Consider the following 12,464-nt stretch of genomic DNA (forward strand, 5'->3'; position numbering starts at 1 on the left):
GATGGCCAAATCTATAATATAAATTAGAGTCCATGAAAAAGCAACGAATCTATTGATTAATCAATCCAAACTGTCGCAGTGGTCTCTATGCATAAGATATCTGTATATAATGAAAGATAAGTTTTCGTCGGTGTATTTCAAATTATATTATATTTGAATTTTGCAACGAGTAAATATTATAATAACTTTACTATCATCATAAATAATATTAATTTTTAATTATTTTAATTTAATAAATATAATATCAATATTTATATTATTGTATTTTTAATGATAGTTAATTAACATACGATTTTTTTATTTAAATCTGCAAAAAATCATCATCTTCGTGACTTTTGTTGGCCTTTTTTTCAATGGATACCGAGACGTATTTAGTGACCATTCATGAAAGCCACTTGATGTGGATATCTTTTCGAGATGCAATCGGGAATTACAATGATTGTTTGGAAGTGCTATTTTCAGCCAGTGTGGTACGTAAGTACATACATGATGCTTTGAAAGTAGTAAATAACTTCATTTATATTTATATGAATATTATATATTACATACGAGTAGAAAAGGTTTCGTTAACCATTTTCAATTTGTATTTATTGAGAGTAATTAGTTGCCATTGTATTTATTATTATTGATGGATAATTAAATAACTTCTAATTTAATTAATAGACGAAATAGTTACTTTTATAGGAATTTGTTAATATAATTTTAAGTGATATTAATTAATTCATTCATTCATGTATAATCACAAATATAATAGATATCATTCATGTAAAGAATTACCCGTTGAAATGAACCAAATCGATCTCTCAAAATTAAATAATAATTTTTTTGTTATTTAAAATATGTTTTTAATAAATAAATAAAACTTGTCATTATACTGATGATGATGATGATGATGGTTAACGTCCGCTGAGACCAAATAATGATCTATCAGACCTAAAAAGACAAATTATTTATTTTGATTTAAGATTTTATTCCTATGCTCAAAAAGATTGGAGAGAAGCCTCCCGAGTTCACTATAATTTTGGCATTGTAAAAGGCTAGGAAGGTCAGTATTGTAACAAAGGTTGTGAAATTGAGATCTAATGTGGTTGTATGCAGGGCACTCTAAGAGGAAGTGGTTTTCATCCTCGATGCTCCCATTCTCACAAATATGGCAGATCCTTTCCATCCATGGCGTTTTAGGGACTACCCAGCGGCCAGTTTCACTATGGAGCTCATGAGAATTCGTTCTAATCTTTGCTATATTAATTTTCTTTTTTGAGCTAGTTAGAATAGAGAGATACTTTTGATCTTCAAGGGTGGGGTTGATGACCTTCTTATAATAACTTAATTTTCTTTTAGACGCTAAATCTTTCTCACACCACAATTTTTCTTTGAACTTAGAAGTAACAATATCTTTAATGTTATTTATGTTTTGCAAAGCATCATTCTCATTGATCTCCCAATAGTTTAACCAAGCCCTTGTGTCCTTATGCCATCCTCGGTTAAGTCTTACGTGATTTTGGCTGGAATTTAAAGCTAGCTTAGGAAGTCTATGATTGTCTATGTTATTGAGCTTGTGCTTGTACATCAAGAACCTGAGCATAGCTAGGCTCTCAATAGAAGAAAGACCTGCTTCTATAAGGAGAATAGGATAGGGTGTATTACTTTTAATTTTCAGGTTATAAGTTATAAAACGCTTCTGGATTTGCCATTCACAGCCATATAAGATAACAGGAGTGACTAAAGTTTCAAAGAGGAACTTCTTTTTATCCCACATTACGAGGTTTGCTGTTTTACAATTATTTTCAAGACCAAAATAAGCTTTCCATCCCCCATTGATCCTTTTCTCAATGCTATGGTTCCAGTTGAGCTTGTGATGGATATCATTAAAGAATTATCAGTTGAAATGAACCAAATCGATCTCTCAAAATTGAATAATAATTTTTTTTGTTATTTAAAATATGTTTTTAATAAATAAATAGAACCTAACATCTTAAATAGTTTTTTAAGTATTTGAATTTAAATAACTTTAACGTAACAATTTTAAATTATTTTTCCAAATTACAATTAAAATTAATCTCAAAAATATCATATCATTTATTTTTATAAATAATTTTCCATACATATATAAAATTTAAAATTTAAAATATTAAAAAAAAAACTCATATATATTACATCATCATTACATCATTGTTGCCTCAACAAATAGTAACATATCATGTATATGGCTACTTAAACCAAAGCAAGGAAATCATTAATGAACCTTCCCAACATATCATGTATATGGCCGGGTAAGGAAGTCATTAATAAACCGTCCTAATCACCCAGCATAAAATCTGGGTATATATATATTACATATTGTAAAATTGATTGCAAATTCTATACACAAAATCAATGAGGAAGGTTCAAATTTTGAAAAAACATACCAATCTTGAAAAGGGTTTTTGGAAAACATCTGGCTGTTTATGTTAAATGTTTTTTTATTAGATATAAAATCCATTCAAAGTCCGGAGAATGTGAGTGGAGAGATTTAATTCCACAGATTTCATTATCCAATTCTGACCAAGACTATGTATTCCTGCGTTCTGCTCCAGGAACTTATTCAGTGAACAAAAAAACTAACGATTCAAAACAATGAAATACTCGCTATTTATTGCGAGTTAACAATTTAAAGTTTCCTTATTATCCGACAACAAATATAATTTAGATGAGGTTCCCTCCCTAAATATCTTGCTCACGACAGGTGAATCCATCTGGCCACGCTTGGAATTCCATTGTTGACCACGAATAGCATGTAGTAGCCGGGAGGTGCTGCAACAGAGCTTGGAGGTGCTGTGACTGTAGCAGAATATATTCCTCTTACATTCTTTGGTGTCGTTGAGGCAAGGACAAGCAGCCTCTGGTTCATGGAATACGAATGAGTTGTGAAGGACGGACTGTAAATGGTGAACTGAATATTGTTGGCAACATAATTTGAAACAGAGAATTGAAGCGTGAATGTTGAACCATAGCTCATAGCATCTTCAGATAGGGAAACGATAGAAGGCCTCGAGGTGCTGTATGATGTGTCCAAATAATAAGGGCTGTATGCTTCCAGACGAAGCTCTGTCGGAAACGTGACTCCGGACAAGACGTAACCAGAGTGAGTGTTGGAGCCACCCACAAAAATCCTCCCATCAGCCAATACATTTGCAGTCGAATGATACATTCTCGGAATGGTGGAGGCGCCCAGTACTGTAAATCGCTGCCCTGCCATTGCATTAGGTCTGTATAAATAAGGAGCAAGAGCCGGATTCGTTGCAAGATTCCAACCTGCCGTCCCTTTCTCGGCTCCATTAATTATCAGAATTTCACCGTTGGGGAGGATGAGCATATCTTCCATAACCCTGGCTGCAGGCATATTCTCCATGGCCCAAGCAGGGTTGGTATCTGTAATAACAATTCTTCCACAGCTTTGAAGAGCGTCTACGAAATTCCCAGCATTAGCTGAGGTGTAACCATTGTCAGGAGCACCACCACAGATGAGAATTTCGATGCTCTGAAATCCATTAGATGCAGATAGAGGCAGCATAGTAGATGAACCAGTGGAGGGGTAATTTCTGGGTCCACCTGGCATCCGGGGAAAGGTCTTTACAACACTATTTTTTCTGTAATCAAATAAGATGGAATCCTTGTTGGCAAAGATGAAAAGATTTCCATCGGAGGAGAGATGAAGAAAAGGATACAGATTGTTCTCAACATTGGCAGTGTCAGTCTGTGAAAGAAATGGCAACGAAAATGATTGGCCTCCAGGCACGAACTCGTAGGAGAAAGCTGCCCTGCCTCCCACAACAATGATTCTATTGTCAGGAAGGATCTGATTGGAAGCATACCATCGATTCTCTTTGAGTTGATTAGGACCACCTTCATTCCAATCGCATGCAGAATTATCACAGGGTACAAAAGAACGAACAGCCTTGCTTCCATCGTTGTATCCACCGGTGCTAATCAAAGTACCGTTGGACGCAAAGGCGCCAGATGAACACCAACTATCGGTCATGATCATCAACGGCCTCAAATTTTTGGTAGCGATGTTGTATTCAATGGAGTGAGCCCAGCAGTCATGAGTGAGAGCTGTATCGTTTGGATCGTCTCTACAACGTCCATTCGGGAGGCGCAGTTGCGAAGCACCAAAGTCCGTGCGATCGTACATGACCACTGTATTTTTGTATGTTGTGGTCATATGCATGGCGGAGACACCACCATTCTTAACCACAAGCTCCCATGAACCAGGCTTCACAGCTACCTGAGCTCTAACGCTCGACAGGACAAAAAGCAGGGCGATACACAAAGCAACAACGAATTGAAGCATTGTAGAAGTGAATTGATGAACTTAATGCTATTCGAAATCAATCGCACTTATGAGCAAGATGATAAGCGATTATACCAGGGATGCTAAGACAGACATGGAAGAATGGCAGCTATACTTATTTATAGAACGAGGACAACGAAAGGCTATTCGAAATCAATCGCACTTATGAGCAAGATGATAAGCGATTATACCTGGGATGCTAAGACAGACATGGAAGAATGGCAGCTATATCTAAACTTATTTATAGAACGAGGACAACGAAAGTTGCAAATCTCACGTATTTGGGTGGCCTACAAATTGAGATTTACCTAATTAAAGGTTGAAATGGTCAATTATGACAAATTACTGTGGCGGGAAACTGGTAAGCTGTCAATTTCATGAGCCGCCTTTTTCTGCGATTGAAACTCGTTCCATATCCGAAGTTTGCGTTTACCATTCAAACACGTTGTCGAATTGCAGTCCTGTCATCAGGGACCAGGGCTAATTCGTCTCTCTAATTTCGGTGTGTGCAGCTTTTGACTAAACTCCTCGAATAGATAGTCTATATGAACGATTAGAAAAACGTTCTAGATTCTGATTCCCCACGCGCTTGGATTTCCTTTACCAGGACAACCTGTCTGGAAAATAGAGTCCCTCCTTGTTTTCTCTGAAACTTCAAACGCGTACCTTTCGAACAACTTTCTTGTTGCCGTTTACGAACTCTCCAGCAGAGTTACAAAGTTTATGGCCGGCCATCAATGCGCATTTAACGGGTGATATGTGACCAGCCTACTGATCTGGACTTTAAACTATGTGTGCATGTACCACCTATAACATCGTCGGCCAGAAAACATCTGTCTATCCGGAAATGACGCTCCATTTTCAAATTTTCCAATGCTGCCTTCAGATTTGAGGCAAAGGATGCCGATAAGTATCCTACATCGAGACTCATCTCTTGATCGTTGCTGTATACTAAAACTTTGGATTTATTAATTAATGAGATTGTGTGGAGTTTAATTTCTATTAGAAGTTTTATTGAGAGGAGTTAAAGTTCTCAGCCCGGGTTATTGTCAGAGATTTTCAGAATCTATAATTTTAGTGACAATATATTGCTTTCATGTTCAATATTAAACGAGCAACGTAAACATAATCTAACTTAATTAAAGCAACAAAAGAAAAGACGAATACATTATTTACGAGATTCGATTATCGATTAATTAATGTTTTTATTTTTTCTTATTTTTAAGCACACCACCGTCTTCTTCACAAGTTACGTAGAGATTTCTTTGTTTGCTATTTAAAATATTATATTATTTATTAAAAAAATAATATTAGAATTAGTTTGAGATTTATTTTTAAAATAGTTATTTTTGTTTTTTAACTAGGTTAATTAGGTATTTATGAGACATGAGGTCAATCTAGTATTTGTAAGTTAAAAAGTCGATTTCAATTGCTATCACTATAATTTTTAGGTGATAATCTGGTATTCACCAAACATGAGGTCAATTCCAACCGTTACCATTATAACTTCTAGGTGATAATCTAGTATTTACAAGCCCCAAGGTCAATTCCAATCACTACCACTATAACCTCTAGCTGACAATCTAGTATTCACAAGACACAAGGTTGATTCCAACCATTACCACTATAACTACCACCCCTAGCATTCATTCCAACCACTTCACAAGTCACAAGGTTGATTCCAACCACTACCACTATAACTACTATAACTACCACCCCTAGCATTCATTCCAATCACTTCGCAAGACATGACAAGGTTGATTCCAACCACTACCACTATAACTACCACTCCTAGCATTCTATAACCCCTAGGTGATAATTAGGTATTCATGAGACACGAGGTCAATTCCAATTGCTAGCACTATAACCTTTGGTGACAATCTAATATTCACATGACTTGGGGTTGATTCCAACCACTACCACTATAACCTCTATGTGACAATCTAGTATTCAGGAGACATGAGGTCGATTCCAATCACTACCACTATAACCTCTAGGTGACAATCTAGTATTTTCAAGACATGGGGCTGATTCCAATTACCACTACCACTATAACTATCACCCCTAGCATTCATTCCAACCACTACCACTATAACCTCTAGTTTATAATCGGGTATTCACAAGACACGAGGTCAATTCGAACCGCTAGCACTATAACATCTAGGTGACATTCTAGTGTTCACAAGACACGAGGTCAATTCGAACCACTAGCACTATAACATCTAGGTGACATTCTAGTATTGACACGGGGTAGATTCCAACCACTACCACTATAACTAACACCCCTAATAGGTAGCCCCACTGGTAAAGTCATGGGATTTGAAGCAAAAACCTCTTTGAACATAATACTTCATCTTTACGACTATAACCAATTGAGTTGCCCCTAGAGAGATACCCTTTTTTCTCTTTTAATTGAATTCATTAATTAAAAAAAACAGGCATGAATAAGTGTCATATGTAATTAGTTATGGTTTTTTGAGCATGCAATATTGATAAGCCATGGTATTGTAACAAAACCTCTATGATAAAGTAAAAGTGAACCTTCATTGTTAAGAATCGTGTTACATGATTTTTAAAAATCTATATATCTGTAACTTATATCATAATAATAATAACGTTGTTAAAATCTAATTATTTTTGTGAATATCTTTTTTTAATTTTAGCAATGTGACATATATAATGAAGTAAATTTTTTATGCTTATTATATATTGATGTCTATCAACATTTACCAACTATTAAATCTATATAGTTACATTAGTTGGTAGTCCCTAAGGGGTAGACTTTCACACTTGCCATATGCATTTGAGTTTTGCACTATTAATCTATTTCCTTATATCTAAAGCAGACAAACTCTTAGCCAAATAAAAACACTTCTATATCTTACTCCAAAACCAAAAAATAACTTTAACTTTAAAAATATCAATACGAAAAAAGCTAATATCTCTTATAATCATGGTTAAGACTACTTTCAATAGAATCATATATTTACTAATAATATTTAGCCATAATCTCCTTTATAAATTTACCCAAACTTTATTTATACTTTAATCACTATATTAAAATTATTTTTAAAATGTAGACCAGCAATATTGAAATAAAATAAATACTCGTAGTCTTTTTAACGAATCATCATACTCTATAGAATGTATATAAAGTAAAAAGAGTAAAGAGGAAGTAAAAATAGTGCAATTTCACTACTTTCAAGCATGGCTAACAATTACGTTATTCATTTTATTAGTCGCTGCCCCTTCGGGGCAATAGCACTATTATAATCGACTTTGTTAGTTTTCATTTTTCTGTGTAGAAACCAAGTTAGAAACTAAGCTCATAACCTAAAGTTTTAATTTTATATTTAATAAACAAATTTTTTTTCGGCCCAATAAGAAATTTCTGCCACTATTTCACCCCTCGGACATTGAGAGATCCTATTTGGCCTCATATCGAGGCAACATTAGGATAAATATTCATATAAGATGTGATTCAATGCATTTACTTCATTTATACTGAGGAAATGGGGCTAATGCCAGCATTATTTAATAAACATTAAATGTTAAATGCATAATGCGTAAGGAATTCATAATATTTTGTAATATATCACATGACATAACACACAATCCGATGGTTGTGGTTGTGTGAATGTGTTGGTGTGGTGTCTCTAGAACAGGACACCAATTGAACCTCTGTTAGACAACTGAAATCTCGGTGGGTACGAATCAAGTTCTCATCTCATCCGAACCCCTATGCTCAAGCTTACAATCCCTCTCTAAGTTTACAGGTGCGCCTCTGGAGCAATAGGTGCACTCGTCTGTATCAAAGTTAAAGTAGTAGGAAGCCTCTATGCTAAAGTCAGAGAATATAAACCTATAATATTTCCTAGATTGTAACCCTATACGGGCTATGGTTGGTGGGAAGGTTGGTACAAATAGGTCCTTGCACTGATAGTATCACTAACGCATTATCACCTATGTGGTTCTCATGTCCCCTTAGGGTTTCATAATACTAGTAAAAGGAAAGAATATCTATTTCTCATGGTATAAAAATGGAGGACATGATTTCCACTATCCGTCTTACTCACGCCACACACACTCGAACTCTTGTAGCGGTGATGATGAATCTTTCCATGGTCGTCATTATTCTTGCTACTGTAGCTCCTATTACTTTTGCTTTCACTTTTGTTACAGAAAAGGAGATTACGAGTTGGTTCACTGTATTGAAGGGGCTTGCCTCACAATAGGAAGCCAAGGAAGGGGCTTGCCTCACAATAGGAATTGAAGGAATGGAAGATCCCAACCAGGTAGAGCAGGCTTACCTAGTGGGGTTACCATTGACCTAACTGAACCATGGCATACCAGATTTAGGTACTGAAAGGGCCACTTTCATAGGTGATTTTATCAATCAAAACACTGGAATTAAATCAAAATAGAAATGCCTTCTCAAACATGACACCAGAGGCCAACTTTCTTAATTGGTTTAAAATATACGTATAAGTCTCGTGCCTCAATACATGGTATAGTAACAAATATGGTCAGCAAGCCTCTTCTCATTTATGGTTTTGAGATGATCGATGTATATAACCTCTGAAATGCGTAGTAAATAGCACCGTAGGGAAAAAAAATCCCTTCGAGATATGCGGTGATGCCAGAATGAGGAGAAGCTATCGTCTTGGCCATCTTATCATCCACACTTAACATCTTGGCTACATATGTAGTTTTGTTCGATGGGAAGCCTCTACCTCCTCCATTTTCCTAGTGAACTATAGTTTGTTTCCGCTTTCATCTTCCATTCTGGTGAACTATAGTTTAGTTCCGCTCTGGGATCCGAGACGCCAAGAATCAAATCTGGAAAGAATAGATTTTGGGGGGATTTTCGCTTCTATGCATGCTAAGTCGATGATAGTAGGTACTATAACTGATCCTATTTGATCCATTTCGTACCCTCAGTAGGTATTTATATCTGGTATATGGCTTACATTGGTAGAGTGGAATCAGTCATTGTATCAGATGAACTAACTACAAAGACTATAACTGGGCATGGCATGTAGCTACCATGTTGAAAATAAACTATAAAAAATTCTAGGAAAGCAACAAACCCATTAGATATCCTTCCCTGTTGATATAAATTTCCATGTAAATCATTTGGCCTATAACATTCATGCCATTTCCCTACTCAATTCTAGCTTTTGGCCCTCTTTCTCATCCACCATCATCTAAGCCAGAGGCACCAACAAATACCATGGTGAAGTCCCTAGTTCTTGATCATGTTGACCAAATTACTAAATGGAGGCGTGGATCTGAATTAGAATAGTACTAAACATAATGAGCTCATTTAAGGAACCTTAATTTGAGTTAAATAACTTTAATGCATGAGCGCCTGGTTTAACTGGTTAACTGGAGAGGGATCATGAGAGCCATATGAAGAGTCTGATCGAGCTAAAAATCTAGGGGCACTTGGTTGCATGCAAGCCCCACTTGGTATTTGGGCAATTCACTTTTTTTTTTTTTGGTTTTATTTAACCACAAGTTATTGTACTTTTTTATTTTTAATGTAAATATGTTAACAAATTAAACACCAAACACAATATTCATCGACTACAAACTCTGCAAACAACTCCAGAAAATTATGTTGACAGTGGGTGAGTATTTATCTTGTTTAAGCTTACTTACAGATGAGAAATATGTGTCAATAACATTTACATCTGAAGATTGGAGAAATCTCATTCGAGACCACACACAATGCAAATAACTTAGGGAGAAAACTCATTGGTGGCTAGATTCATAGGTGGCTTAATTCAATCATTTTACATAGTGCCCGGGTATGCTTTATTTGAGTTGTTGCAATGGCTAGGAATTCTAGAGAGATTTTCATAGTGGAGGAGTATTGTCACCTCTCAGTTATTATAGTTGGCTCACTGGCTTCTTATATAATGAGTATCCTCCAATTTTCTTATGATGTTGATGGCTTGTAGAAGCAGTTAGACAACCTTTTTTTCCTCGTGGACTAGTTGGAAATTAATAATCAAACCTGATATAACCAAGGTCAATATATTGTTCTTATGTTGAATATGTGTCAGGAAATGAACTCTTATTCATTGCAAAACATATTGACATCAGAATACCTTATTCTGTCAACATAATGTGTTTTGAACACACGATGTGGTTTATGAACATGGTTACAACACTATCATGATTGTATGGGATTGCATTTTGAGTTCCTTGGTTAATTACTAGCTTGATGATATCATTGATATCCCTTTTCTCTATTAAATAATGTGTAAACCACATGCTACAAGTATAAAATCTTTTGTTGTGTGTTTTACTTTTCTTTGATATTTTTGGTTGATCTAAGCTATTAAAATAGAAGGAATTCTTGGTAATCTCACCTACAGCCATATACTCCAAGCCTATTTCATTGGATTTTCCTTGTAGCGCTCAGTGAAGAGGTAGGAAGATGGGCATTAACAATGCCCTGTCCAAGCTTACCCTTATTCCTTTCCAATTTGACTAATTCATTGGTGGATGTGGTGAATGTCCAATCAAGCCCCTTACAGCCTATCATTGTTGTGATTGTTGAGTTTAATTAATAGGAATTCTAGTCCTTGAACTATGTTCCCACATCCCTTTGTTGATTTTTTGTGTGATGGCATATCACAAAAACTAGATTGAGACCAAATGTGGGAAAGAAAATCAGAGCAAGTGTTGTGACCACACATTCATTCAAAACAACATAGTATATTGTTCTATGTCATTCACATTGTATTTGGTTTTTATCTACACTACAGAGTGCGGACTACAACTCACCTAATAAAGTGATCTGCATAATTAAATAATGTGAACACGCTTATACTTTGTAATCTGGCTTGAAGGTTATTTAGAGTGGTTTTGTTCATTGACCTTGAAGGTGGGCACGCTCTATTTTTCTAACAAATGTTATGGACCCTATATGATATTTGTAGTCACCATATATGTGTTGATCCTATACATTGAATTCATACATGAAATTTCAAGTTTATGATGTTATTTCTCGTAATATATAAAAGGGTTGAAAATTATTAGGTGTGACCAACATATACAACATGTAATTTTCTACTAAATCAATGGAAATTACGATTTTTGCTTGGGGGAAAAAATATTAGGTGTGACCATTGCAGAGCAATCAATTGATCAAATTGTTACCACAAAAATGGACATGAGTCTCCATGCCATTTCCCAGATCTTACCTCTATGATCCTCTATGGAGTTATGCAAGTCATCTTGTGTCAAATACCAAACTTTCATAAACTATGGGGCCTTTCAATAGTTGCAGCGATAATGTCATTTACATATGCAACATTAGGAATCGGTCTGGGCCTTGCCAAAGTAATTGGTATTGTTTTACCTTACTCTACTCCATTATTTACAATCATTATCCCTCTTGGTTTGAAATTTCAAATATTTTAAATGATTCTCCTGCATAATCCTCATTTTATTGACTTTATATTATACATTTGTTTTATGTCATCCCTAACATGTTGAAAAATGTTCCAAAAAATTAAGAAAATGCAAAAATACAGGGAACCCTAGGTGGAATCTCTACAACCATCTCTCTTACTCGAGCCCATAAAGTTTGGAGGATTTTACTAGCTCTGGGTGAAATTTCATTTTCATTTCCATTTTCTCCACTTATTCTTGAAATCAAGGTGTTGTACTAGCTGCAACACCCTCCAAAATTTTGGTCTGCATCCAATTTTAGAGCCTTCCTTGGGTTTTTTCTTGATGTTTGCAAACACTCGGGCTCATCCTGTGAGCTCGTGTTGAGTCTTTGAACCCTCCTTGCTTAACTGTTCACATGACATCTTTTAGCATGTTGGTCACACTATCATGCTTGCAGTCATGTTCTAGATATATTCACGACTGTCTTCGTCTGTACAAGTTGTATTCACTATGTAAGCATCTTCCGCACTCACACACGAAGTTGTATGCACTGTCATGCAAGTGGCGTCACAGTCGTTCAATGACCCATCACAAGTGTCGCGCTTGTCACTTGCACCATCGGTTAGTCACACTTAGTGCATCTTGTCTTGATGGTTCGAGGTGTCTTATCGTTAAGTCATGTTGTGTGTGTGTTCACAAGGTCATGCATGTACGAAGTCAC

At 35.7% G+C, this 12,464-nt stretch overlaps 1 pseudogene; it reads right to left on the reverse strand.

Annotated features, from left to right (window-relative positions):
- Positions 1-2,588: 2,588 nt before the first annotated feature.
- LOC149157730 (aldehyde oxidase GLOX pseudogene) lies at positions 2,589-4,554 on the reverse strand (annotated as a pseudogene).
- Positions 4,555-12,464: the final 7,910 nt, after the last annotated feature.

The sequence above is a fragment of the Pinus tabuliformis genome, chromosome 5_2 (genome assembly GCF_031772625.1).
Source record: "Pinus tabuliformis cultivar Carrire ecotype Pingquan chromosome 5_2, CPIR1, whole genome shotgun sequence".
Taxonomy (NCBI): domain Eukaryota; kingdom Viridiplantae; phylum Streptophyta; class Pinopsida; order Pinales; family Pinaceae; genus Pinus; species Pinus tabuliformis.